Source organism: Delphinapterus leucas, chromosome 2 (assembly GCF_059928025.1).
Source record: "Delphinapterus leucas isolate spDelLeu-1000000601 "Yukka" chromosome 2, BTC_Dleu_Yukka2, whole genome shotgun sequence".
NCBI lineage: Eukaryota > Metazoa > Chordata > Mammalia > Artiodactyla > Monodontidae > Delphinapterus > Delphinapterus leucas.
Window position 1 is genome coordinate 142236408 of NC_143130.1, and position 26100 is coordinate 142262507.

Genomic DNA, 26100 nt, shown 5'->3' on the forward strand with positions numbered 1-26100 from the left:
CTGAGTTCTCTAGGAGGAGCCTGTGTAACCTTGGCTTTCTTCTGAAGAAAGATGAACATTGACTTGGGGGAGCAGCAAGGAAAATAACAGTGTTGAATCTGAGAAGTACTTGAGTTTCGGGTTATGTATCCGTTTATCCATTTCTTCATCTCTCCGTCAGATACTCTATTGTCCCAAACACAAAGCACTAAAGGAGTTACAGAGACCTAGTCCTCCCCACTGTAATTTCTTGGTAGGGAGGGACAGATAGAAATAGGATAAACTAAGGCTACAATAGAGCTCTGGGAACAGTGCCTGGGATGTGATAGGCACTCGAGAAATATTTGTCAAATGACTGGAGATATAAAGTGCAGTAGAAGTGTTGAAGTAGGGAGTCATGAATTCTACTGGGGAATCTGGAGTCTTGGTCCTGCCTCATTTCATCCAGATCTTGGCTCAAATGTGACATCCTTTCAAAATCCTCTCCCACTCCCCACCCCTACCCTGTAAACAGCGCAAGTCTGTCTCCTTACCTCACTATATTTTTCTTCTTAGTGCTTGTCACTATCTTAAAATATAATAAATATTTGTTTACTAGTTTGTCTGTTTCTACCACTAGACAGTGATCTCATGAGTGTAGGGATTTTGCCTGGCTCGCTGCAGTATCCCCAGAGCCTTAGTGCTCAGCATATGGTATATGCTCACCAAATATTTGTTGAAAGGATGAGGGAATGAATGAATGATGGGTTCTGGGAATACAGTTTGTAACCATGAAAGCATGAGGACTTATTTTACACTTTAGACTGCAAAGACTAAGTCTACGGCCTTGAAGAGATTGGTGGGATGGCCCCCCAATTTTTTTTTAAATTATTTCTTCTTGGGCTTCCCTGGTGGCGCAGTAGTTGAGAGTCCACCTGCCGATGCAGGGGACACGGGTTCATGCCCCGGTCCGGGAAGATCCCACATGCCGCGGAGCGGCTGGGCCCGTGAGCCATGGCCGCTGAGCCTGCGTGTCCGGAGCCTGTGCTCCGCAACGGGAGAGGCCACAACAGTGAGAGGCCCGTGTACTGCCAAAAAAAAAAAAAAAAAAAAAAAAAAATTCTTCTTAAACCTTTTAAGATTGCCCTTAAAAAAAAAAAAGTTATATAATACATTAAGAGTAGGGTGGCATGGAGAGCTGATGTATACTGTTAGGTAATACACAATTATTGCCATTTCTGTGTTTTGAAATTAAATAATTTCCTGTTGACAGAAATTAAAGAAAATATACCCTTCTGTTATGATTATGGACACTGGACTTAAACCCACTGGACTGTGGGTTTAGCTTCAACTGAAAATGATAGAGAAGAAAATAAGATCATCCTTCTTTCTGTGGCATGACATTTTTTTTTTTCTTTTTGGCTGGAAAACTTGGAGACAGTAAAGCTAAAGGAAAGACCTTATATCTGTGCATGTTGAAAATACACCAGGCAAATGGCTCTTCTTCAGGGGATGAGGCCAAAACTTGGCTTTGCTCAACACAACAGCCTTGGCTACAGACTTTTTTATTGCAGTGTCAAGGAAAAGGAGCCATACAGAATTGGAGAAGCTCCAGATTTACTGGCACATCTAATATTTTGAAGCAGGTTTTAGAGAAGTCAGTTAGGTCACATCTCTTTAGCATGCAAATGGTTGATATTACTGGGATGTTTCATGATAACCTCACCTGTTTTTCTTATTTGGGGAGTCCTTCATGGAAATTTTAAAAGTTGTTGACATCTTTGAAATGATACAGGGAGTTATAATTTGTTCAGTCTGGGAGAGCATTAATCTCTCTGTAGTAATTTTTTATATCACTTCAGGGTTGGAGGAGCCTTAGGACTTCTGAAGCCTAGGTCCAAGGAAAGTTTCTTAGCCAGGCAACACTCCAACTGGAAGGAAAATCATGGCCTCTGTAGCCAGATGAAGCACAGATGAAACACGTCTATTCTTGCTGTTTTGGTGAAGCAAGAGCTCCACATGTTATGTTGTTGCTGAATCATGCTTTCTGTGTGAAGAAATCCTGTTCAGTCCCTACATGCTATTTTAGTATACTCTTAGGACTCTCCATTTTTATTTTCAGTCTTGACTTGAAATCCAGACTCATCTGTCCAAGTGACATCTTCACTTGGGTGTCCGGTAGGCATCTCTGACTGAACATGTCTAAGACAGACTTTTTTTTTTTTTTTTTTTTTGCGGTACGCGGGCCTCTCACTGTTGTGGCCTCTCCCGTTGCGGAGCACAGGCTCTGGACGCACAGGCTCAGTGGCCACGGCTCACGGGCCCAGCCGCTCTGCGGCATGTGGGATCCTCCCGGACTGGGGCACGAACCCGTGTCCCCGGCATCGGCAGGTGGACTCTCAACCACTGCGCCACCAGGGAAGCCCCTAAGACAGACTTTTGATTCCTCCTCACCACCTATTCCTCCTAAAGCATCCCCCAGTTGTGTGAAGTGGTGCCATCTGTTTGCTGAGGCCCAGACCTTGCAATTATCCTTGACTGTTCCATTCTCTTCACACCCTATGTCCAATCTGTCAGCCACACCTGTTGGCTTGACTCTACCTTCAAAAATTATCAGCCTCCACCGTGGTTAGCCTAGGTACAGGCCACCACTATCCATCTCAACCTGCTGAGGGAGGCTCTTAACTAATCTCCCTTCTTTCTCCCTTGTTCCTTCTAGCCTAATCTCCAGACTGCAGCAAAATGAGCCTCTTGAGCTCTAAATCAGGCCTTGTTATGTTCAAAACCCTCTACTGGCTTTCATTCGTATCTAAAATCAGATCCAAATTCTCACCATGGCCCAGAAAGCCATACATGATCCAGCCCAACCTCACTTCTTCCCGCTCTTCTCTTTATTAGGAGCCCCTCATCACTTAGTTTAGAAGAAAAACCCCTTTACTTCTGTCACTTTCTGTGCCTTCACCTGCTTAGTTTTTCTTCATACATTTGTGGTTTTGGGGAGATGTTAAATAATACCCCTCTTTTCCTGTCATGTTCTAAATTTTATAAATAGGGTGTCAAGGACAGTCAGATGGTGAACAAAATGTCAGCCTTTTTCATGATAAATCTGATGGATGAACATGATTTTAGATGTCTAGTCAAGAGAGATGCAGCAGTGAGGAGAACAGAGACCCTTTTCTCATGGAACTTATATTCTAAGAAAATAGATTTTTTTAAATGCGTATATATATGTGTATATGTATGTACTATATGTTTATATATATAAGATACATAGCCATGGAATGGGATCACACTATGAAATTCCCTATTGCCAGAAATTCTTTGAGCTTCTAAACATCAATTTTTTTTTTTTTTGCGGTACGCAGGCCTCTCACTGCTGTGGCCTCTTCCGTTGCGGAGCACAGGCTCCGGACGCGCAGGCTCAGCGGCCATGGCGCACGGGCCCAGCCGCTCCGCGGCATGTGGGATCTTCCCAGACCGGGGCACGAACCTGTGTCCCCTGCATCGGCAGGCGGACTCTCAACCACTGTGCCACCAGGGAAGCCCTAAACATCAAAATTTGGAAGCACCTGATTGAACCATAGGCACACATTTGAACTATTTTGAGAGAAATAAAAAACCCACTTGGAACCATTTGGCAGGGAGGAGCTAGTTCTTTATTGGCTTCCTTTTCGAATATGTGTGTATACATATACACACACATATATATATATTTATATATATGAATTAGGCATATGTTTTATTTCCTAACTTGCCATGATAGATGATGGTTTTGATGAGACTGCCACTATAAAGGAAGCAGTTATCTATGTTAATTCCGTGGCTGGAAAAATTTCTCCTGTGTGCTGGAGTCTAGTGTGACTATACCTTGTCATTTGATCTTTCTGTGGGCAGAGATCTGCAGGCCTCTCTCTGGAAACACTGCAGAATTTGTTTGAAGGTTGCTTCTACTTGGAAGACCTTTGTATTAAAGCATGGATTATTAATCCTCTCCCTGCTGACATCAGTGCATCAATGATACAGTCTTTGCCAAAGATGATCTCATGGATTTGAGGACAAAGGAAATGGTGCAACTTGAATTCAACCCAAATCTTGGAGCATTCTTGTGTTCCTTGATACGAGCCTGTCTGTCTGTCAAGGTGAAAGATGGGGGCTTTGATTCTTGACTGCTATGTGTCTTTACGAGTCATTTTCCTCAGGACTAGTTGCTGTCAAAATGAAAGTTGCTTAAATATTAAAGATGACTTGCATTCTATTTCAGAACCATCTCATGCTTTCAACTTCGTATTTAAGTCAAAAACCTTCAAGCTTTTGTTGAAATTTACGTTTGAGCAGATTTTCTGTGGGGAGGGGAAATTTGGATTTATTTCCATCGTTGTTCAGGAAATACCCATTAATTTTTGCATGAAAAATGAGCGAGAAACTCTTTGTAAGGCTGCTTGTGTGAAGGAAATACATTTCCAGTCCACAACTGCCTTGTATGCCAAATGTTGTGTGTTTGTGTGTGCTTTTGTTCATTTTCCTCCATGCAGAGCTTATATTAGATCCTCAGAGGGGTTTCTGATCTTTGAAGTGTAGGTCACTGCCCTAGAGCGTTCCATCCTTGCATGGATGTCTACTGTATCAATTACACAGCATTCATTTCCCTCTTCTGGTAATTGTACCTGATGTCTTTAACTATGCTTAGCACGTAGTATGGGAGGTCTGTGGCCCAGCTCTAATTAAGTCAATGAATGTATCCATCCTCTGGGCCACAGGAACAAGAACATGACCCTAATGGTCCAATCAGAGCCAGTTCCAAGAGGTTTTTTTTTTTGAGATATTGAGGAAGGAAGCAATCTTCTACTGGACTTGGAGCTATAATGATAGAAACCTGGAAGTGCTGCAGCCACCTTAAGGGGAACCCCTCCCAACCTGAAAGTGAAGCCCGCACAACTGACAGCAGAGCCAAGAGGTCAGGAAGAGCTGCTTCCTGATACTGTCTGATCATGTCGGATTTTAATTTACGTGTGACAGCCTGTTCTTTGGCTTAAAGCTACTTGAGTTGGCTTTTTTGTCACTTGCAAAGAAGAGTCAGGACTACTACATAGCAAGGCTTTCCTAATTATAAACAAATATAGAACTATATATCATAAGCAATAATAAAGTAGGGAACTTTTTAGTTTTCGTAAACTTTTGGCACTGAGGGATTTTCTGACTGATATATATATCATAAACCACTATTAATATTATTGACAAAGGTAGAGTTTGTTGTTCTGCCTTAAGCACACTTTTGTCTCTGTATTAGCCAGTGTCATGCTGGTAAGACAGGTCTGGGAGATCTGAGTAGTCAGTCAGATGGGGAAGATACAGCAGCCACCCAGAACAATCATGGGAGTAGGAACCATGTACTGCAGCTAAGGCTAACCTAAAGGTAACTGGTGGTGGTGTCCAAGAACATCTGGATGAAAAGAGGATGAAGACGGGGGGTGGGGGGGAACACAGAAGATGCAAGGTAAAGGAAAAACCAAACCAAGTATCCAGTGATAAGGAGATGGAGTAAATAAATTATACTATATTCTTATATTGAAATATCTAGTAGCCTTTAAGAATTGTATTTTAAATGTTTGTTTATATTCATGGAAAGATTCATAATATATTGCCCGGCAAGAAAAGCATGACATTTTAGAAGAGTATGGTTCCTTTTTTTTCTCCCAAATACATGAATATGTATAAATATTAATAAAACATTCTCAAAGATACCTCTGAAAATGCAAAAAATGATTATCTCAGGGGGTAGGATTAGAATGATTTACCTTTTTAAAAATTTTGCTTGTTTGTGTTCTAATTTTTCTAATATGAATATGAATTTCTTGTGTAAAAAAACAGAAGCAGAAGGTAGCTCCTGAGAGAGAAAATTATTCGTATTGCAAGCATGCAGGCAAGGCATTTCTAGGTGTCAGAGAAATGTAAAGGAGAGGATCAAGAGTTATAAAAACATTTTCCTAACTTTTAGAAATAATAAAAAACCAAACTCAACATTTGGGGAGGAGGCATAGAAGAAAATGCAGATCCTGGTGTGCAGTCTTAAAGGTTCAGATGACAGTGGGTGACCACTATTTTAACCTTCCCTTGGCAGTAGTTTCCAATTCAGCTTATTGCATAGGTTTTTCTTCAAAGGGGATATATCTTAACTTTGCTGAAATACACATTTCCTTGTTGCATGAAGAGACCACCTCCCTGTCCATTTAATAGAAATATGTCGATAATCACAAGAACAGGTAAACAGTGGATGCTCAGAGAAGCACCACTTTCTTTCCTACCCTGTTTCCATTTTCCTAAGACAGACCTTCATCATCTCTCCTCTGCACTAATGCAACAGCCTCCTCGTTGTTTTTTCTCATTCCAGTCTTTTAAAAATAATTTACAGGTGTACAATGTAGTGATTCACAATTTTTAAAGGTTATAATCCATTTAAAGTTATAAAATATTGACTCTGTTCTCGGTGCTGTACAATATATCCTTGTAGCTTATTGATTTTATATGTAGTAGTTTGTACCTCTTAATATCCTACCCCTATCTTGCTCCTCCCTGCATCCCTTTCCCCACTGGTAACCACTAGTTTGTTCTCTATATCTGTGAGTCTCTTTCTTTTTTGTTATTTTCACTTGTTTGTTGTAATTTTTAGATTCTATATGTAAATGATATCATACAGTATTTGTCTTTGTCTGACTTGTTTCACTTAGCATAATACCCTCCAAGTCCATCCATGTTGTTGCAAATGGCAAAATTTCATTCTTTTTTCTTTTTTAATGTATAAGTAGTATTCCACTATGTATATATATATACCACATCTTCTTTTTCCATTCCTCTGTTGGTGGACACTTAGGTTGCTTTCATATCTTTACAGTGATTTTGTTTATTTCAGATATATACCCAGGAGCAGAATTGCTGGGTCATATGGTAGTTCTATTTTCAGTTTTCTGAGAAAGCTCCATGCTGTTTTCCACAGTGGCTGCACCAATTTACATTCCCACCAACAATGTATGAGGGTTCCCTTTTCTCCACATCCTCGCCAACATTTGTTCTTTGTGTTCTTTTTGATGATAGCCATTCTGACAGGTGTGAGGTGATATCTCATTGTGGTTTTAATTTGCATTTCTCTGATGATTAACAACTTTAAGCATCTTTTCATGTGCCTGTTGGCCATCTGTATGTCTTCTTTGCAAAAATATCTATTCACGTCTTCTGCCCATTTTTTAATTGGGTTGTTTGATGTTGAGTTATTTGAGCTGTTTATATATTTTGGCAATTAACCCCTTATCAGTCACGTCATTTGAAATATTTTCTCCCATTCAGCAGGTTGTCTGTTTTCTTTGTTGATGTTTTCCTTTGGTGTGCAAAAGCTTTTAAGTTTAATTGGTCCCATTTGTTTATTTTTGCTTTTATTTCTTTTGCTTTAGGATACAGGTCCAGAAAATATTGCTGTGATTTATGTCAAAAGGTGTTTTGCCTCTGTTTTATTCTAGGAGTTTTATGATTTCCAATCTTACAATTAGGTCATTAATCCATTTTGAGTTTATTTTTGTGTATGGTGTTAGAAGATGTTCTAATTTCATGCTTTCAGATGTAGCTATCCAGTTTTCCCAGTACCACTTATTGAAGAGACTGTCTTTTCTCCATTGTATATTCTTGCCTTCTTTGTCATAGACTAATTGACCATAAGTGTGTGGGTTTATTTTTGTGCTCTCTATTCTGTTCCATTATCCATGTGTCTGTTTTTGTGCCACTACCATACTGTTTTGATGACTAGCTTTGTAGGATAGTCTGAAGTCAGGGAGCATGATTCCTCCAGCTCTGTTCTTCTTTTTCAATATTGTTTTGGCTATTGGGGGTCTTTTGTGTTTCCATACAAATTTTAAAATTATTTGTTCTAGTTCTGTGAAAAAATCCTTTGGTATTTTGTTAGAGATTGCATTGAATCTGTAGATTGCCTTGGGTAATATGGTCATTTTAACTATATTCTTCCAATCCATGAACATGGTATATCTTTGCATCTGTTTGTGTCATCTTTAATTTCTTTCATCAGTGTCTTATAGTTTTCCGAGTACAGGTCTTTCACCTTCTTATGTAGGTTTATTCCTAGGTATTTTATTCTTTTTGATGCAATGGTAAATGGAATTGTTTCCTTAATTTCCCTTTCTGATAGTTCATTGTTAGTGTATAGAAATGCAGCACATTTCTATATGTTAATGTATCCTGCAACTTAATGAATCCTGAATTCATTGATGAGCTCTAGTAGTTTTCTGGTAGCGTCTCTAGGATTTTCTATGTACAGTATCATGTCATCTGCAAACAGTGACTGTTTTACTTCTTCCTTTCCAATTTGGATTCCTTTTATTTCTTGTCTGACCTGATTCCAATCTTTTTACTTCTCAAGGACACTATATTAGTTTTTCTCACTTTTGTAAAAAATTACCACAAACTTGGTGGCTTAAATGTACACAGATTTTTATTATCCTTTAGTACTGTGGTTCAGAAGTCTGAAATGTATCTCATTGAGTTTCTTTCTGGAGGCTTTAGGGGAGAATTTCCCTGCCCTTTGCAGCCTTTAGAGGCAGCCCACATTCCTTGGCTCATGGTCCACTTCCTCCATCGTCAAGCCAACAACAGACAGTTGAGTTCTTCTCAAGCTACCCTTTCTGTGGTTCTCTCTTCTGATTCCCTCTTCTACTTTTAAGGACCCGTGTGATTACATTAAACCCATCTAGATAATCCAGGATAATCTCTGTTTTAAGGTCATCTGATTAGCAACCTTAATTCCACCTGCAACCTTGATGCCCCTTTGCCACACAACCTAACATATTCACAGGTTCCAGGGATGAGGACATAGACATCTTTGGGGGGCATTATTCTGCCTCCCAGAGACATCATCCACATAGCTATGAGAATAAGTCTTCTAGTATGCACACCTGGCTAGAACTCTGTCCTGATTAAAACTCCTTCGAGCCTCTTAATCACCCAAAGACGTACAGGGTCTGGCTTTACTTTTATCTCAGTTTTTATCTTCCCCTTGACTCTCAGTTTATGCTCAGATAGTACTAAACTTACAGTAATTTCTCCCCCTCCTTGCATACACACATTGCTGTTTCATACCCCTGTGTCTTTGCTGATGCTGATCCCTCCCTTTATTCATTTGGTTCCCATACATCGGATTTTCCTCCTATCTCCCTACTTTCCTTTGCTGGCTCCCCTTCCCCTCCTGAATTCTAAAAGTTTGAGCTATTCTGAACTTGTTCATAACCTTCATCTCTGTCCTCTCTCTCTCCTTAGATGATCTCATCCATTCTCATGACTTCAAGTACCGGATGATTCTCAAATTTATACCTCCAGCACCAGATTTGTCCCTCGACTTGCATATATAATTGCCAACTAGAAACCTTTACTTGCGTGTCCCATAGGCATTGTAGACGTTTGACATTCAAGACAGACTTCCTCTTGATTCCCCACCACCCCCAGATTGTTGAATAATTCACTTATTTGTTGAGTGAATGTTCATTGTTCTATTTAGCAGTACAACCAGGAACTTTTATTGACTGATTACTGCAGGTGCCAGAAAAACTTAGAAGAACATCCTCACAAAATAGTACTATTCTTATTTCCATTTTTACAGATGAAGAAATTGAAGCCCCAGCTAAGTTATCTGCCTCATCTACAGAGCAGGGATTGATAGAGCTAGGATTTGAACCTCTACAGTCTGCAGACTTCCTGCTATCAATGGCTAGGTTAGACAGCTAACCAGTCTCAGGCTTGTTTCCAGTAAACTCTCCTCAGACCTCCAGGCTGACTTAGGAGCACCTTCTCTGGGTTCCCTCAGCCCTCTGTGCTCACTTCCAGCTTGGTAGTTAACACGTGATAGCTAAATCTGTGTTTTTTGTCTCCCTCTGGAGAATACACATGAACTTATTCATCTTTGTTCCCTCAGCATCCATCACAGAGCCAGACACAGTAAGCATTTGAAAACTTGTTGTTGGACCAAACAAATGCTCCTGTTTCGCTTTATCCTTATTGCATGACTCATGTTCCTGTAGCAGTGGGCTCTCTTAGCATCTTCTTGTGCACAAGGTGTCACTTTGCTCTTTAATCAGGCCCAACATCATCGCTCTTTATTGCAAAGGTCACTAGCAACGTCCTCTTTCTGACAGCACCTGAAATTCTCCTCTGAGAAGCCATCTGTAATTAATCAGAAGAAGTGAGGGGGACCATTTTCCTAGCTCCATACTTGCTACCAGGAAGCTTCTGTGTGGATTGTATTCATAACCTTTGCCCTGTAGGCAGTGTCAATACTTAATTTCATGTCTGCCCTGTTTGTATGTTCATTCTGAGTTCTCTCCTTAGCTGTCTGTGTTACGTATTGAGCAGTGTCACCTTAGGTTGTGAGCTGCTTCTCTGAGCCCTGGCAGCTTTGTTGATTAGAATAAGGGGCTCAGAGCCACAGAAGAAGCATTTTGCTTGGCCTCTTCTGTCTTAACATTGTCTAACTCAAACCAGCTACTCTGCAAGTTATTAGTTACATGGGGACTCAGCAGGGGAGAGATAACAGTATCTCATCTGTGGGGCGACAACCTCAAAGCACATGTCCTATTGGAAGTGAGATGAAAGAGTTGGTAATAGTAGAGTGGTTATGAGAAAGGACTTTGGAAGAGACAGGCCTGGTTTCAGGTCTTAGCTTCAATAAAATACTAGCTGCTCTGCTTCCCTCCATCCTCGCTCAGTTGTGATCCAGCAGCCCCCCTCCCCACTGCCTCCCCACCTCTCAGTGACCCCGACTGTCTCCTGACTTAGCCAAGTTCAATCTCATCCCTCCCAACAGCTCCCCTCCCACCCCCCCCCACCCCAGGGAACTGAAGATTGTCCTGGCTGAGACCTGAGACCTCCCTGAGTGGAGGGAGGAGTGATCTATGTCTCTTCCCCCAGCAGCTCAGACCAGTCCCAGCCCCCCATTCCCCTTTCCCTCTGGGGGAGTTGGGGAATTCCTGCCAAGCACCTTGAATGGAAAGGGCCCCAAAGTGGGCAGGGCCAGGGTCCAGCAGGGGTGGGGGGTTCCTGCTCTGCCCCTGCCCATCCCCACCCCATCTTGCCCTTCCATCCTCTCATCTATCCCCCCCGCTGGAGATGATGATCTTTTATTTTCTATTATTTATAACCTCAGACTTGGGCCGCCTGTTCTTTCTTCCCCATTAACTTGAATGACCTGTGTGAGAGACACAGACAGATGCCCCACAAGGATGGTTGGACAAGAACTTCTACTTTTTTTTTTTTTTTTTGCGGTACACGGGCCTCTCACTGTTGTGGCCTCTCCCGTTGCGGAGCACAGGCTCCGGACGCGCAGGCTTAGCGGCCATGGCTCACGGGCCTAGCCGCTCCGCGGCATGTGGGATCTTCCCGGACCGGGGCACGAACCCATGTCCCCTGCATCGGCAGGTGGACTCTCAACCACTGCGCCAGCAGGGGAGCCCCCATATTAGTTCCTCTGAATGGCTTTTTTGATGACCTTAGTTATACCTGTCACTGTGCTAGGGCCACGGAGAGACTCATGGGGGTGGCGTGAAACTGTAGAGCAAGACTTGAAAATTATGTTGCGGTTTAACCTAAGTGTAAAGGTGTTAGTTGCTGTAGCAGGAGCAGCGATTTGGTGTGTCAACGACTAGTATGTGATGTATTCAGAACTGGGGCGTGTTTCCTTTTTAGTATAAAATCACGTACTTTAATTAAACCTTGGTTTGGGTATTAAGCCTCAAAATTCTATGTAAAACCTTCTGTGACGATCTAGTGAGTGCCCTTGTCTATGTCTTGCACCAAGAGGTGCTGCTTGCTTCTCACGCCCCCAGGCTTTCTTTTTCACGTATGGGATTCTCTTGCTCATGAGGGGCCGAGCAGATACAGCCTTCAGTTTCCTATTGTGTAAAACGGTGATGATAATACCTACCCAATAGAAGTAGTGTATGGATTAAATAAGTTTGCTGTCTCCTAAATTCAGCTACAAGTGAAAGAAACCCCCAAATTACAGTGTCTTAAACAAGTTAGAAGTTTATTTCTCCCTTGCCTGAGCCAAGTCCACAGGTAGTTTAGTTAGGGGTCATTGTCCTGGCTTCTGCATCATTAAGGATTCAGGCTCCTTCTGTCTTGTTGCATCACCATCCTCAATACAATCTCAAAGTTGCCTGTAACATTTGCACCTGCATCTCCTTGGCCAGCCCGCCCTTCATTGTATGGCCTCATCAGGTTGTTGAGGGTGCTGAGACATGCCGTCTTTTTTCTGAGGTGGCCAATTGCTTGCTTAGTGATTGGTGGTTCTACTTCTAAGGAAGAAGGAGAGAATAGATATTGGGGGCAGCCAGCAGTCTCTGGCCTGGCAGCCCAGGATAGTGTCTGGCCTAAGACGTTCTTCAATTGCTTGTTCCCTTCCCCTCCTTCCCCCTTTTTCCTTCTCTCAGCTTTTCACACCTGGGATGAGTCTTCATGTTTAGATTGGAAAGTGTTAAGCCTGAGAAGAAAGCTTTTTGGCAGTAAGGGAGGAATTCCTGTGGCCAGTTTCGGCTAATTTGTGATTGTGGAAGAAAATCTTGGCATAGATTAGTATCAAATCATGTGCTGTGCAAAGAGTGTTCTCTGTGGACACAAACTGATGTATTAGCATTTGTATTTAAGTACCTAATTATATTCTCAGCATTTAAAAATGTGGAAAACAAACACTGTCTGAAATTACTTCAGAAACCATTTAGTACTGTGTAGACCCATTGTAATTAATAGATGAAAAAGAAGGGATTCTTCTCCAGGATTTTTAAGGTGTGTAATTACAGTTTTCCTGTGCACATATATTATGTATTCTCTTCTTAGGAAAATTTCAAGGTTAGGCTTTAATGTGGCTGTCTTTCATGATTTTGCTTTATTTTCTTCTAACGTTCTGTGATGCAATTTTTTTTAAATAAAATTTATTTATTTATATTTTTTATTTATTAGTTTCGGCTGTGTTGGGTCTTCGTTGCTGTGCGTGGGCTTTCTCTAGTTGCAGCGAGTGGGGGCTACTCTTCGTTGCGGTGCCTGGGCTTCTCACTGTGGTGCCTTCTCTTGCTGCAGAGCACGGGCTCTAGAGCACACAGGCTTCAGTAGATGCAGCGCATGGGCTCAGTAGTTGTGGCTTGTGGGCTCTAGAGCACAGGCTCAGTAGTTGTGGTGCATGGGCTTAATTGTTCCGCGGCATGTGGGATCTTCCCGGACTAGGGCTCGAACCCGTGTCCCCTGCATTGGCAGGCGGATTCTTAACCACTGCGCCACCAGGGAAGCCCTGTGATGCAATTATTATATCTCTCTCTCTTCACTTGAAGTGAATGAGTCAGAATTTCTCATCCTGAAGGTGAAGTCCCAGAAGAGTTATCCGAAAGCTCTGTGAGGCCTACACACGAACTTGTGATTTTTCCTCTGTTCTTGTGAATGGTTCACAAGAATGGAAAATCAGAGGACAACTTAGACATTCTACAACCAGAATCGTAGTTCAGATTGTATAAGGCTCCATGGAAACTCTGTGAGAACAGGGACTTTTTCTGCCTCCATCATGGCTGTATCTCTAGGATGTGCTTGGTACATGGAAGGCTATCAATAAAAATATATTGTCTAAATGAACGAATTGAATAATTGAATTGCCAACAATGGTGAGTGATGTGACTTAGCAGCACATGTGTAAAAGACACAGGGGTTTTAATCTACTTAGAACTTAACAGGAGTCAAGTTGGAACTTCCAAAAAATTAATGAGACATTAGCTACTAGAAGGAATTTATTCTGGAGGTAAAATGAGGTTGAGGTTGATTCTGCCCAAATTAATGCACAGAACCAAAATAGAGTATGTGCTCGGCCTGGTTGAGTATCATGGGAAGCACATTATTTAGTTCTTAGTACCATCTCTGTAAAGGACATAGACACACAGGCATCAGAGTACAACTTAATTATGAGTCTCACATGGGAGGGGACTTCAGAGGCTGTTTATTCCTGTTTCCCTCCTGGTTCTTGGATTTTCTCAGCGACACCCCTAAGAAGTGAGGGTTCAGTCTCTGTACATTCCCACAGTGATGGGCAACTCAATTTAGTTTGAGACATACCATTCCATTTACCAGAACACTCTGCTTATGTGCTTTGGGAAAAGATGAGTGTGACCAGGAGAAAAAAATGAGTGTAAAAATAATGTCTAATCAGGGTCAGTTGGAAGGAGGACACTTTCTATTGTTTTGAAGAGCTATAATGTGAGAGCGGAATTGTTTTTCGTGTTGGCTTGATGGGAGAATTGGACTGAGGCATGGGCCAGATATCACCTCTGAAGCAGAAATTCTTAACCTGAAGTTTGAGGATCTCAAGGTACTTTTGGGGGGGATTTTAAGGGAACATCTTTACATTCTATGAATGTATTTACAAGACTTTGTTTGTACATTTGTTTTTTTTCTGGGAGTGGATTCAAAGCTTTCATCAGTTTCAAAGGGAGTTCTTAGTTCCAGAGATATGAAGGTCTTCTATAACTCTGAGTTCCTATGCTTTTTATAAATAAGTATGCACGAAAATAAAATACCAGCTCTCTTTCTTTTATACCTAGGGGAAGTAGACTAGACATTCTATAACAATTTCTTAGCTGTAACTATGTGACTCCTCTTGTATGAAACAAGAGTATTTTAAAATCTGTTACAACTCAGCAGCAATGGTCTTTCATGCCATGAAACTTCACATTTTTAGTTTTCAAAGAGTAACGGCTTAGCTGTTGTCCCTGGCTTCACAGTTTTACCTGTGATCTTCTGTGACCCTCCCGATTTTAAATTCCAGGAAGTGTGGCTTCATCTCAGCCTGAAGCTCTATAGTGCTATGCAGTGAAGAAATAAGTGATTAATGCTTGGGAAATACTGTATTTTTATTCCAGGTTACAATATTCATGGCAGACAAGGCATTTTGCTCCATCAGAATCCCAGCTGTGATCTTGTACTTGCTTTTCATTGTAGGTACAAATAAGAGAAACAAAGAACTTTTATGATGAACCAAAATATTTCTGACCAGAGTCTGAGTTTAGTCAGGGCAGCAAATTACATCTGTTCCCCAAAGGCAATAATTACTTACAGTTTGATAGCAAATGAAAAATAATTTGTAGCAAATTTATCAGGAAGATAATTCTGCCCATAGATAACTAATAATGCCACTGAACAGGTGGTTATATATTTGCTAAAAAATTAACTTATTAAGGCAGAAGGTTCTAATAGCTACTGTGGTGAGTCAGACCAGTTTCTCTACCTCCGGTTCAGCAAACATTCCTTAGATGAGTCTCACACTTAAGTAAGCAACTAGCTTTCCTTTACCCCTTTCGGATGGGAACTGCAATCTACTGGAGAGCATATTATTAACTCTAAGGAGGGTAAAAAGTCATTATGACTTGGAGTTAGAGAAAAATTAATAATCTAGAATTCGGAGAAGAAGCGGAAGTGGAGGTGCTTTTTCAGGAAATATTTAGGTAAACACAAAGAAATCATTGAATCAACTTTCTCGAGGAAATACCATGATTTAATTTGCTTTGCAGTTGTGAATGTCCCACAGAGCCAGGTACGTTGGTTTTGAACATTTCTGGGGCTCACTTTGGTGTTCTGAGGGAAGGGCACAGTTTTTGAAAACAGTGTAAGGACTACAATAGGTGCAAATTTGATATTTAACCTATGAAAACTTTGTTTTATTTGAAATTAATTAGAGCATCTTTTAGTGCTGGGATTTTAAACCCCTGATGGATCTGTGTCTTATGAGTTCATCTGACCATGACTGGAAATGGAAGGAGTTGAAAGTTGGAGGTGGACAGATGTTGGAGGTGGTACAGGTGCCCGGAAACGGGGGGAGGTATGTCGACCAGAGCTTCGAGGGAGCTGCTTTGTTTTTTCCTCCCATCACCAGAGATAGGAAACGGACATTTAGGGCCCTAAGGGAGGCAGGTGCTAGAAAGCTGTTCTCTGAGTAGCAATTGGCAGGAAGAAAGGATGTAACCAAAGTTTGCTCTCCTATGCTTTTGTCCATTTTTAAACTGGTTTTGACCTTGGCACGGAGCTTTGAGCTGAGTGAGACCGTGTATAGCTTCCCCATCTGTTTGTCTAAATACCTAGGTAGGAGGGGATGTCTAGGAGGATCTGTAGTCATCAGAAATCCCGTGGCAGCATGGTCTGACATCTGTGGAGCCCTGATTCCGTTCCATCTAGGCGAGAAGACCAGTCTGCTGGGGATTGCCAGGAGCAGGTGGTGGCAGCTACATCTGTTCTCACTCACAAAGCTTGTCTCTTTGCTACAAGACTGGCTGATGTCTGTAGATATTGGCTACTTCTCTCTTCAAAGGCACACTGGAGGCATCTGCTTATTTTTTAAAATAACCTGGGTTAAGAACTGAGTATTGCTTCCTTTGGGGGCTAGAGCATGGTACACAGCGTGTTATCCGGAACATGATAATGAGGATAAATACATACATAAGGGTAAAAGTGCATCCCAAAGCACTGGCTCTTGCAGAAAGAGAGGCGATTTAATAGATGTAAGCCTGACACTTCCTGTGCATGGTCATTAGTGACAACCTGTGAGCGTGGGAAACTCAGTCTGTACCGTGAAGCGAGAACATCACTGAACATCTAATGAGAAGTCCTCACGCTAAACAAATGTTTGCTCCTTTGCCTGTTCAGCGTTGGCTTAGTTCTGCTTTTCCATCCATTCTGAGGCCCAAAGGAACAGTAGTTCACGGACTTCTGGAAGGACACTTCTGGTTATTATTTATGTAGTCCTTCCAGTTCTGCTCCGCGCATCTCTGTAGGAACTGATGGAGCAGATTCTGTGAAGTTTGCTCGTCAAGCCTCCCCTCTAACCTCTCAGGTTTGGCAGAGGAGAAAAACACTGCTGGACTCGCTGGAGGTTTGGGTGGTAGGCATGAAAGGAAGAAAGAAAATTCTAGGCATGTATAATTTCACACAGATGGACAGGGGCAGATAAAGGATGTACGTTGCATGTAGGGGAGAATGTGTACTGGGCAGGTAAGGAAGAGAGATTTGGAAAGGGTCTGGTGAGGAATAGTAGCCTGGGAGTTGGGTTCAGCATCCTGGATTGATGCTGCCATTGGTAACGCGGCCTTGGGCATGTCACTAACTCTCTTTGTTACACAGCAGCCTCATATTGAAGAGGAGGTTACATTCACTGGATTATCTTTTAGGACCCTTCTGGATCTCACTACTACCTTCATCCCTCTTTCTGAATTTAAAGCACTTCAGGGGAGAATATTTGCTTCAGCAGTAATTGGACAAAAACCAAATTGATACAACCAATAATACTTTTTTCCTTTTTCCTTTGGTCCCTGTATTTACAGTTGAAGGCACGTCTAAAATATCCTGGGTTTGTGTTACTATTTCATTGCTAGAGCATTTGTGTCTCTGGAGGATACGTGCTGTGAGAAGCTTGAATGTGACTTTGGGTGATCAAATGGGTTTTCTTATTTGTCTCCATGAGTGCTTCTAAAAACTACCCTAGCAAAGGAGTTCCCCAAATTAGCTCTAAGAGGGACTTAAAACTTCTGACGATGGGGCTTCCCTGGTGGCGCAGTGGTTGAGAATCTGCCTGCTAATGCAGGGGACACGGGTTCGAGCCCTGGTCTGGGAGGATCCCACATGCCGCGGAGCAACTAGGCCCGTGAGCCACAACTGCTGAGCCTGCGCGTCTGGAGCCTGTGTTCCACAACAAGAGAGGCCGCGATAGTGAGAGGCCCGCGCATTGCGATGAAGAGTGGACCCCGCTTGCCACAACTAGAGAAAGCCCTTGCACAGAAACAAAGACCCAACACAGCAAAAATAAATAAATAAATTAATGTCAGATGCAGGCTTGTGACATCCTCTGTCACATAGGGGAGGACGTAAGTCGGGCACTAGCAGATAAGCAAAAGCTTTCAAAATAACAAACAAACAAACTTCTGATGGCTTAACTATGTTTTAAAGTGTTGTTCAGTTGCTTTGTTTTAAACTGAAAAAGTAGTTAAGACTATTGGAAGTACACTGTAGCCTCTATATAACACAGCTCACCAGATTGAGTTATATATAAGGCAGTTGTGGGGTACAGTTAACTTAGAGAAGTACTTTGGAACTTCTGGAAACACAGAACACTTTTTTTCCTATGGCTTTAATTGAGTGAGGATGCGGCCAGCTTGGTTAATCCACCTTGAGAATAATCGTTTCTACTCCATGTAGTACTCACACCTTACCTAGGCCTTCTCAACCTGTGGATGCGGAGTACAAAATGAGGATATCTGTTAAAAAAAAAAAAAAAAAAGCCTTTTCTGTTCTTTGCATGTGATTCAAGACAGCTTGGTGTGCTCATCTCCTCTGCTTCCCCCAGGAGCTCTGTGCCTGTCTCACGCTTCTTTTTCTCCAGTCCAGACGTCCCTATAGATCACCTGCTCACATAGCCAAGTGCTACAGGACACGTACACCCAGATGTGCCATGGGCATCTCAAGTTCCACCTGTATACCATGTCATTCTCTTTCTCCCCAAGCTGGTCCCCTGCGTGTGTTTCCTGGTCTCTGTGAGTGGTACCACCTGGCACCAAGGCTTCAACTCATTCCCCACATCTGTCCAGCCACCAGATTCTAGAGGTCTCAACCTCATGTCTGATGGAGCTGCCTTCTTCAACACCCCTGTTCCCCTGGTTGTTGCCATCCTTCAGAGTCTCCTTTGCATCACTGTAATGATTTTCGAACTGGTTCTAGTAGGCAGAATGATGGCCTCCAAAGAGGTTCATATCCTAATCCCCAGAAGCCGTAAATGTGTTAGCTTACATTGACAAAGGGTAATTAAGGTTGCAGATGGATTAAAGTTGCTCATTAACTGACCTTAAAATAGGGAAAGTATCCTGGATTATCCAGGTGGGACCCATACAATCACAAAAGTCCGTACAAGTGGAAGAAGGAAGCAGAAGTGGAGGTTAGAGTGATGTGATGCGAGAAGGATTCCACCACCTGTTGCTGACTTTGAAAATGGAAGAAAAGGCTGTGGACCCAGAAATTTGAGGTATTTCTAGAAAAAGGAAAAGACAAAGGAATGGATTCTTTGCTAAAGCCTCCAGAAAGGAATGCAGCTCTGCTGACACATTCATCTTAGTCCATTGAGACCCATTTTGGACTTTGAACCTACAGCACTATAAGATAATAAATTTGTGTGGTTTTGTTTTTTGTTTTTTTTTTAGCGGTTCGCGGGCCTCTCACTGTTGTGGCCTCTCCCGTTGCGGAGCACAGGCTCCGGACGCGCAGGCTTAGCGGCCATGGCTCACGGGCCCAGCCACTCCGCGGTATGTGGGATCTTCCCGGACTGGGGCACGAACCCGTGTCCCCTGCATTGGCAGGTGGACTCTCAACCACTGGGCCACCAGGGAAGCCCTTTCTATAGCCCTTTTAATGGCTGCACAGAATTCCTCTGGGTGGCTGTACTAAAATTTATTTTGAACTCCTTTCTCACATTATTAAACTTTTATATTGTTCCCAATTTTTCTCTGTTATAAAGAACACTGCAGTGAATATCTTTGCAGTATCTTTGTGCATGTCTCTGGGTACTTCCTTAGAATAAATTCTTTAAGTGTACTAGCTGGGTCGAAGTCTCTGGAATTTTTATGGTGTTTGGTATATATCACAAAAGTGCCCTCCAGGAAAACTGTGCCAATTTGCACTCCCACCAGCAGCGTCTCCTTTCATGCAGCTGACCTTCATGCTCTTGCCATCTTTTGAATACGTGGGAGGACTAGAGAGCATGACATCAAAAGGTGTCAAGAGGGTAATTTTACATTGGAAGTGGGCACGGCTTTCACCAGTTGAACACAGACAGCACCATGGTCAACAACTAGCACACCCAGCTCCATTATAACTGAGACATACTCCTTTCGTCCCTCCAAAAGAATTGGTACTATTACTACTCAGAAAAGTCTGTGGGTTGGCCTCCTCTTCCCACCACACCAAATACCAGAAACCCAGCACAGAATCATAGCCCCCCTCCAGTTTTTATAGGCTTCTGATCTCAGGAATCTGTAAAGGAAACTTGGTATGGGGTCACGCAGACTCTCTTATCTCCCTGATCTCTGCCTTACGCCCATCTTTACTTCAGACCTTATTTCCTCATGAAGTTGAGCTACCCATGACTCATGTAAGTGGGTGCTGCATGTTATGTAATGTGGAAGCCTCCTTAGATTGTGGGGCGTGAGCCCCATAAACGTCTGCTGAGTGGACTAGCCTGACACCTCTGCTCCCTCAGCGTCACTGGCAAAAAAGCCTAGTGCTAGACTTTCTAGCCCAGGTCAGCTTTGATGTGGTTGGTAGTTAGCCTTGGCTGTGGCTGCTTTAGAAATATTGATCTGGCACGTACAGAAGCATTAATAAAATGTCAGGGTTGTTAGTTACTCTCTTCTTTTTGGTGGAAGAGTTTTTCCCTTGGGAGTTTGGAAAAGCCAGGCTAGTTGCCATAGCAACACAAAAGCTTTCAGACACTTGTTTGTTTGTTCTATTCCTTTGTTGGTTTATGGAGTGGTCTGTGGAGCCTCATGAAAGAAGATGTGCTGCCTAGTGTTTGACAGTTAAATCACCGTGCTGCCTGTCAGAGAGGAGAGCTGGGGGAAGGTGAGGGGACAGCCGCAAAGCCCTTTTCTCATTGTCTGCTTTCACCAAGATTCTGGCTTTGGAAAGGAGGTACCTGAATCTGGAGCAAGAGCTATCACTCAGTGTCTCTAAAATGACAAAAGAAAACCACTGACAGTTGGAACCGCCACACCTGTCTTTTTCATCCTGTTTTCCTACCCCTCCACCACCATCCCTCCACGTAGGAATATAGAGTGCAGTTATGTTATTTTCTCTTGAAAGTCCAACGGTGCAAGAGCTGTTCTGGTCCATCTGTGGACTCTGAAACAGAAGAGGTGCTGGGAAAAACAAAATTAGCCTTTTCAGAGTGGGCGGTCCCACCATTCCCTTCCTTGCTTGTGCTCTGAGGAGAGCGTGCACTGGGGGTGTTGTCCTTCCCCAGCTAATGCAGTGGGTTGTGTGCAGCGTCCACATAGTTCCTCAGACCCCGGGGGCCTTGTGCCTCTTCAGTATGGGTGGGCTTCTGTGGACAGTGAGGCTTAGGTTATCTGGCACATCTAGGATTGCCTGAAGCAATCCTATAAAATATAATTTATAAATAAATTTATTTTCTATTTAAGGAAAAATAAATTTTGATATAAAAATATAAATTAAGGAGAAAAAAAGATCACCTGTATTTCATTGCCCTATACCCCCAATCAACATTTTGGTACAAATTTTATATGTGTATGTATGTGCAGACACACGCATATGCATACGTATATTTTTATATGTTTGTGTATACGTATATACATGCGTATCTATACAGACATTCATATAAGTGCATTGCTATCGTTTCTGTAGAAATATGGAATTTTGTTGCCTAAATTTTTCATTCAACTATGTATCATGAGATATTTCCATGCCTGTAACTTTAATGATTGTATAATCTTTTTAATCATATAGATATAGTATGGTTTGATTCAACCCTTTGACATTTAGATTATTTTTGAGTTTCTATTTTTTTTTTTTAACAATTCTGGAATTACATTCTCATGCACCTGGATGTAAATGGCTTAAATAAAGTATGCAGCGAATCAGCAAATGCTTATTAAATGTTAGTCATCTAAGTTTTCTTTTTTTTTTTTAACTGGTAAATCAGCCTGAGGAAAACTCTCTAATGACCGAAAACATAGAGTGCTTTGTGAATGTTGACATCCTAAAGCTGCCATGTTAGCTCCAGAATTGAGGCATGCTCATGCAAAGGAAACTTCATGAAGACAACGTATGGTTTGAGACCACACTGGTGGGTAAAATGAGCTGCAGGAGCCATTAAACTGCATCACATGTAATGCCAAGGAGATGACCAAATTCTTTTCCTGTGTGGAGACTTTATTGTGATGACATGTGATGCAGCACAGTGGACAGAGCCTGGCCTGGGACTGAGGCCGGCTCAGTTCTCCTGGTTCTGCCAGGAGCTAGCTTGTAGAACCTTGCACAAGTCCTTGGGTTCCTTACTTGTAAAGTGATAGAATTGTTCTAGTTGACCTCTGAGGTTCCTTTCAGATCTAAAACTCAGTGGTTTGAAGCTGACTCTGCTCTGTTTAATTCGTTTGTATTGACGTGGGGGGCAAAAAACAGCATGGACTTCTCATATACCTCCAAGAGGTTAAAACTTTGTGGCCTGAGGAAATTACTGCAATTTTGTTGTAATGGACTCGATACTGTTTAGAGAAAGAACATTTTTGCTCGCCCAGCGTCCATTTCTTCCTCCCTCCTAATTTTGCCTGGGGGAGCCACCACTCCCCATGGTGGGCAGTTGGGGGGGTACTGTCAATTAGGTAGTCCCGCCCCTCCAGGCAGGGGGTCTGCGTGTCCCTTCAGCCGAGACTTACCGCCCTGTAATAATCAAAGCTGATTCATCCTGATAGTACTCCCATTCATTCCCCCCATCCAGATGACCAAACTGCCCTCATTCGGGTTCTTTTCTAGTCTTACTTGTTCTTTTTTTCTCTCTAATCTGTGAACTCTGCATATCTTTTCATCAAATTCTGGGTTTACTTTTTTAGCCAGAGTTGGATTCTGCCATCTGCTACAGAAAAACCCTAACTCTCATTGTTGGTGATGGCCTAGGCCTGGTTCTCCAGCCTGACCAGGGCTTTGTGACCAACAGGCAGGTCACTCCATCTCTCTAAGCCTATGTGTCCTGATCTATATCAGTGAGCTGATATCACTCTGGGCCCCCAAGGGAAACCTTCTGGATCGACAAAATTAGCATCCTCAATTCGTTGCCCCAAGACAGAGTGGTCCTTCTCCATTTCTAGGCCTCTGGTCCTGTAATCCAGTCCCCTCTCCAAGACTGCCTCCTAGTCAAATGCTACCCCAAGTTCCCTCTTACATGACTCCCTTCCAACCCACTTGGAAGGTGAACTCTACAGCATTTTCACACCACTTACCTGGTATTAAACATTTAATACCTGGCAAACTAGGCAGCGTTTTAAAAAACTCTTTTTTAAAAAAAATTTAAAAAAGGGTTTTAAAAAAATTATTTATTTATTTATTTATTTTGGCTGCGCGGCATGTGGGATCTTAGTTCCTTGACCAGGGATTGAACCCGCGCCCCCTGCATTGGGAGCACAGAGTCTTAACCACTGGACCGCCAGGGAAGTCCCCTAGGCAGCTTTTTATAGCTAGTTTTTCTGCACTGTGAAGACCTTGAAGGTAAACGTCTAATATTCCTGTACCCCGCCCCACCCTCAGTCTCATACAACATCTGTCATGGAGTTTGGCAACAGAAACATTCCCTAAACTCCAGGGAAGGGGGGAAGGGGGAAAACATGTGAAGAGAGAGCCTGTGAGAGTCTCTGCCCTATTTCAGCATCTCATTTCATATAAGTTTCTTTGTCCTTAGACAATAATTGAGAATTCAAACTTATAGCCTAGATGTGTGTGATCTCTTCCCTTAAAGTTTCCTCTCTGAAACACTGTGTGTGCGTATATGTGTGTGGGCAGGGGGAGTTCAGAAGAGGCACCAGGTGAAAGAGCGGGTATTCCTCACTGGACCACCAGCTCCTTGAAGGCAGGACACTTGTGTGCCATACTTCCCTCCCTACTTCCTCTGCAAGTGGGTATCCTTCAATATATGTTGGATGGATGCATGGATGAGTGAATGGATTCTAAGCAATCATGGGACCTCACACTGCCACAGCAGGGAGAAGTTCCCATTCTTCTTCTTTACTCCAGTTCTCTGACCCAACAAATGCCAAAAACACATCATATCTGGAGTGATCATATCTGGGGAATCTGTTACCTCATATGGACCCTCATGTCTGCCATAGAAACAACAATGTCAACAATTCTGCTCTCACTGGAAACTGTCTCAATATCCTCCCAGGACTGCACGGAAGGGAGCGGGGAGGGCTTCCTGCCCATCTGAAGTCCGTGTGTATCAAAACAATTACCTTGACTGGTCTCGAGGTCGTCAGAGACTTTGTTAGCAAATGCTTCAGTGATTTTAACCAAAAGAGCAGAGAGAGGTGACACGTAGGTAGGAGCTGACAACTGTTAAATAAAACTTAAAAGCTACGTTAAATCTTAAGCTCTTATGTAGGGTATCTCACTTTCAAGGGACTTGCCTTCATGATGGGCAAGGTAAGGAAGTTAGTCTTCTGCTAAAGCAAACGATCACCTTGAGTTTTCTAGAGCTTACTAAATCACTTAGCTCTGAAAACATTTTAACATTTTAAATTGCGAGGTATGGTTGCTATTAACAGTGTGCTTGCTCCAGAGATTATGAATAATAACCAACTTTGAAAATCACGATGGAGTACCATTTCAAAGTAAAATCAGTTTAAAGCAAATGTAAGCTTTGAAGCTCTTGCAAATGGAATCACAGAGACGTCACTACCCACTGGGAAGTCCCTTCCTGACCACCACTGAGGTGCATGATAACAGCGTTCCTGGCACAATCCTTTCTGTGGCTTTGTTGTCTATAAGACAAGTCCTCGGTTACACTGGACAGCTGCTGGGGAGGCTTTTTTAGCTCCTCTAAATTCACCAATGAGAACAGTTTGTTCAGATTTAACAAAACAAGGATGCGCAGGTACACCCTGTGACATGAGGTAAAGGGATACTGTTTTTTAAAAACCTGAAAACAGGCTGAATTGTTACAAGGAAGGGAACATGCCAGGCCTGGCAGAAGGGAACATCACAGCTCCAGCAGTGATGAAAAGATGCCAATGACAGTGCCCAGGAATGTGACTCCCTCCCGGAGGGAGGGCATGCCTCAGCCAGCATCCTGTACCACTCTTCTCTGCCTCCGGAACAGCTGAGAACACAGCTGGAAGAGCCGACAGGACCAGAGAAGCAGAGGGGGTGGAGCAAAGAGCAGAGGGGAAGGCCAAAGGAGTGGGGGAAGAGAAAAGAGAACAATGATAGGGAAAGAGAAAGGAAAGGGAGAAGATGGAGGTGTAGCAACATCAGTGTTTCCTTAAATGCAAACTGTCTTGTGAATTTCAGGGGCAACATGTGGGGACCCCTACCTGTCTCAGGCCTGGTCAGAATGCCTAGGACATCTTTTGACATTGCCACGGGAAGTTCAGTAAATGCATCATTTGCCTTGCGGAGCTGGGAGTCAGGCACCTTCAGTTGATAGTACAATGCTCCGTCCCACCCATCCCCCAACAGCCAGAACAAATTTAGAATGATCTACTCTCGACTTTTTCATTTATACTAAACCATAGTTACCAGTGCTCTTCTCTTTGCTGGGAAATTGTAGCAGAAAATAGTGACTTCTTATGCATTACTATGGAAACCCTAAAACTTCCTCTAGAAACCATCAAAAAAAAGGCAGCACATAACCCTCCTCTAACTTTCAATCACGATTCTCTCCAAGGAAGAAAACTGAAAATTAGATGGATTCATTCCGAGTTCCCTTTTCCAATCAAACAGATGGGATTTAGATGAGCTCTTAAAGCAAATGGTGATTCATATAATAATATGTAAACTTACCTCAGATCTCAAAGGCTTTTTCTAAAGAAGATTCTGATAATTAAAATGTTCCTCTACAACTCAAATTCCATTAAATCAATATAGTTAAGACTCTCTCAGCTAGAATATTTCCAAGCCCTGGTCAAAGGACCAGAGTATTTGTGCCCTTTGCTCAGTTTATTAAAACCCTGATGATCATGAAAAGTGTAATACTAAAAATCCCGATGACATTGATTTTCCTATGTCCTTGTTGAGTGGTTTTAAAAAGTCATTCAAAAGAATTTGTAGGGGCTTCCCTGGTGGTGCAGTGGTTGAGAGTCCGCCTGCCGATGCAGGGGACGCAGGTTCGTGCCCTGGTCTGGGAGGATCCCACGTGCCGCGGAGCGGCTGGGCCCGTGAGCCATGGCCGCTGAGCCTGCGCGTCCGGAGCCTGTGCTCCGCAGCAGGAGAGGCCACAGCGGTGAGAGGCCCACGTACCGCAAAAAAAAAAAAAAAAAAAAAAAAAGAATTTGTATTTAGAAAGCACCTCCTATGTGCCTGCCA

General features: G+C 42.7%; 1 protein-coding gene across 1 annotated transcript in view; it reads left to right on the forward strand.

Moving 5' to 3' along the window:
- SYT16 (synaptotagmin 16) overlaps nt 1–26100 on the forward strand; it is a 246935-nt gene that overhangs the window by 60999 nt on the left and 159836 nt on the right. The gene's annotated exons all lie outside the window — the stretch shown is intronic.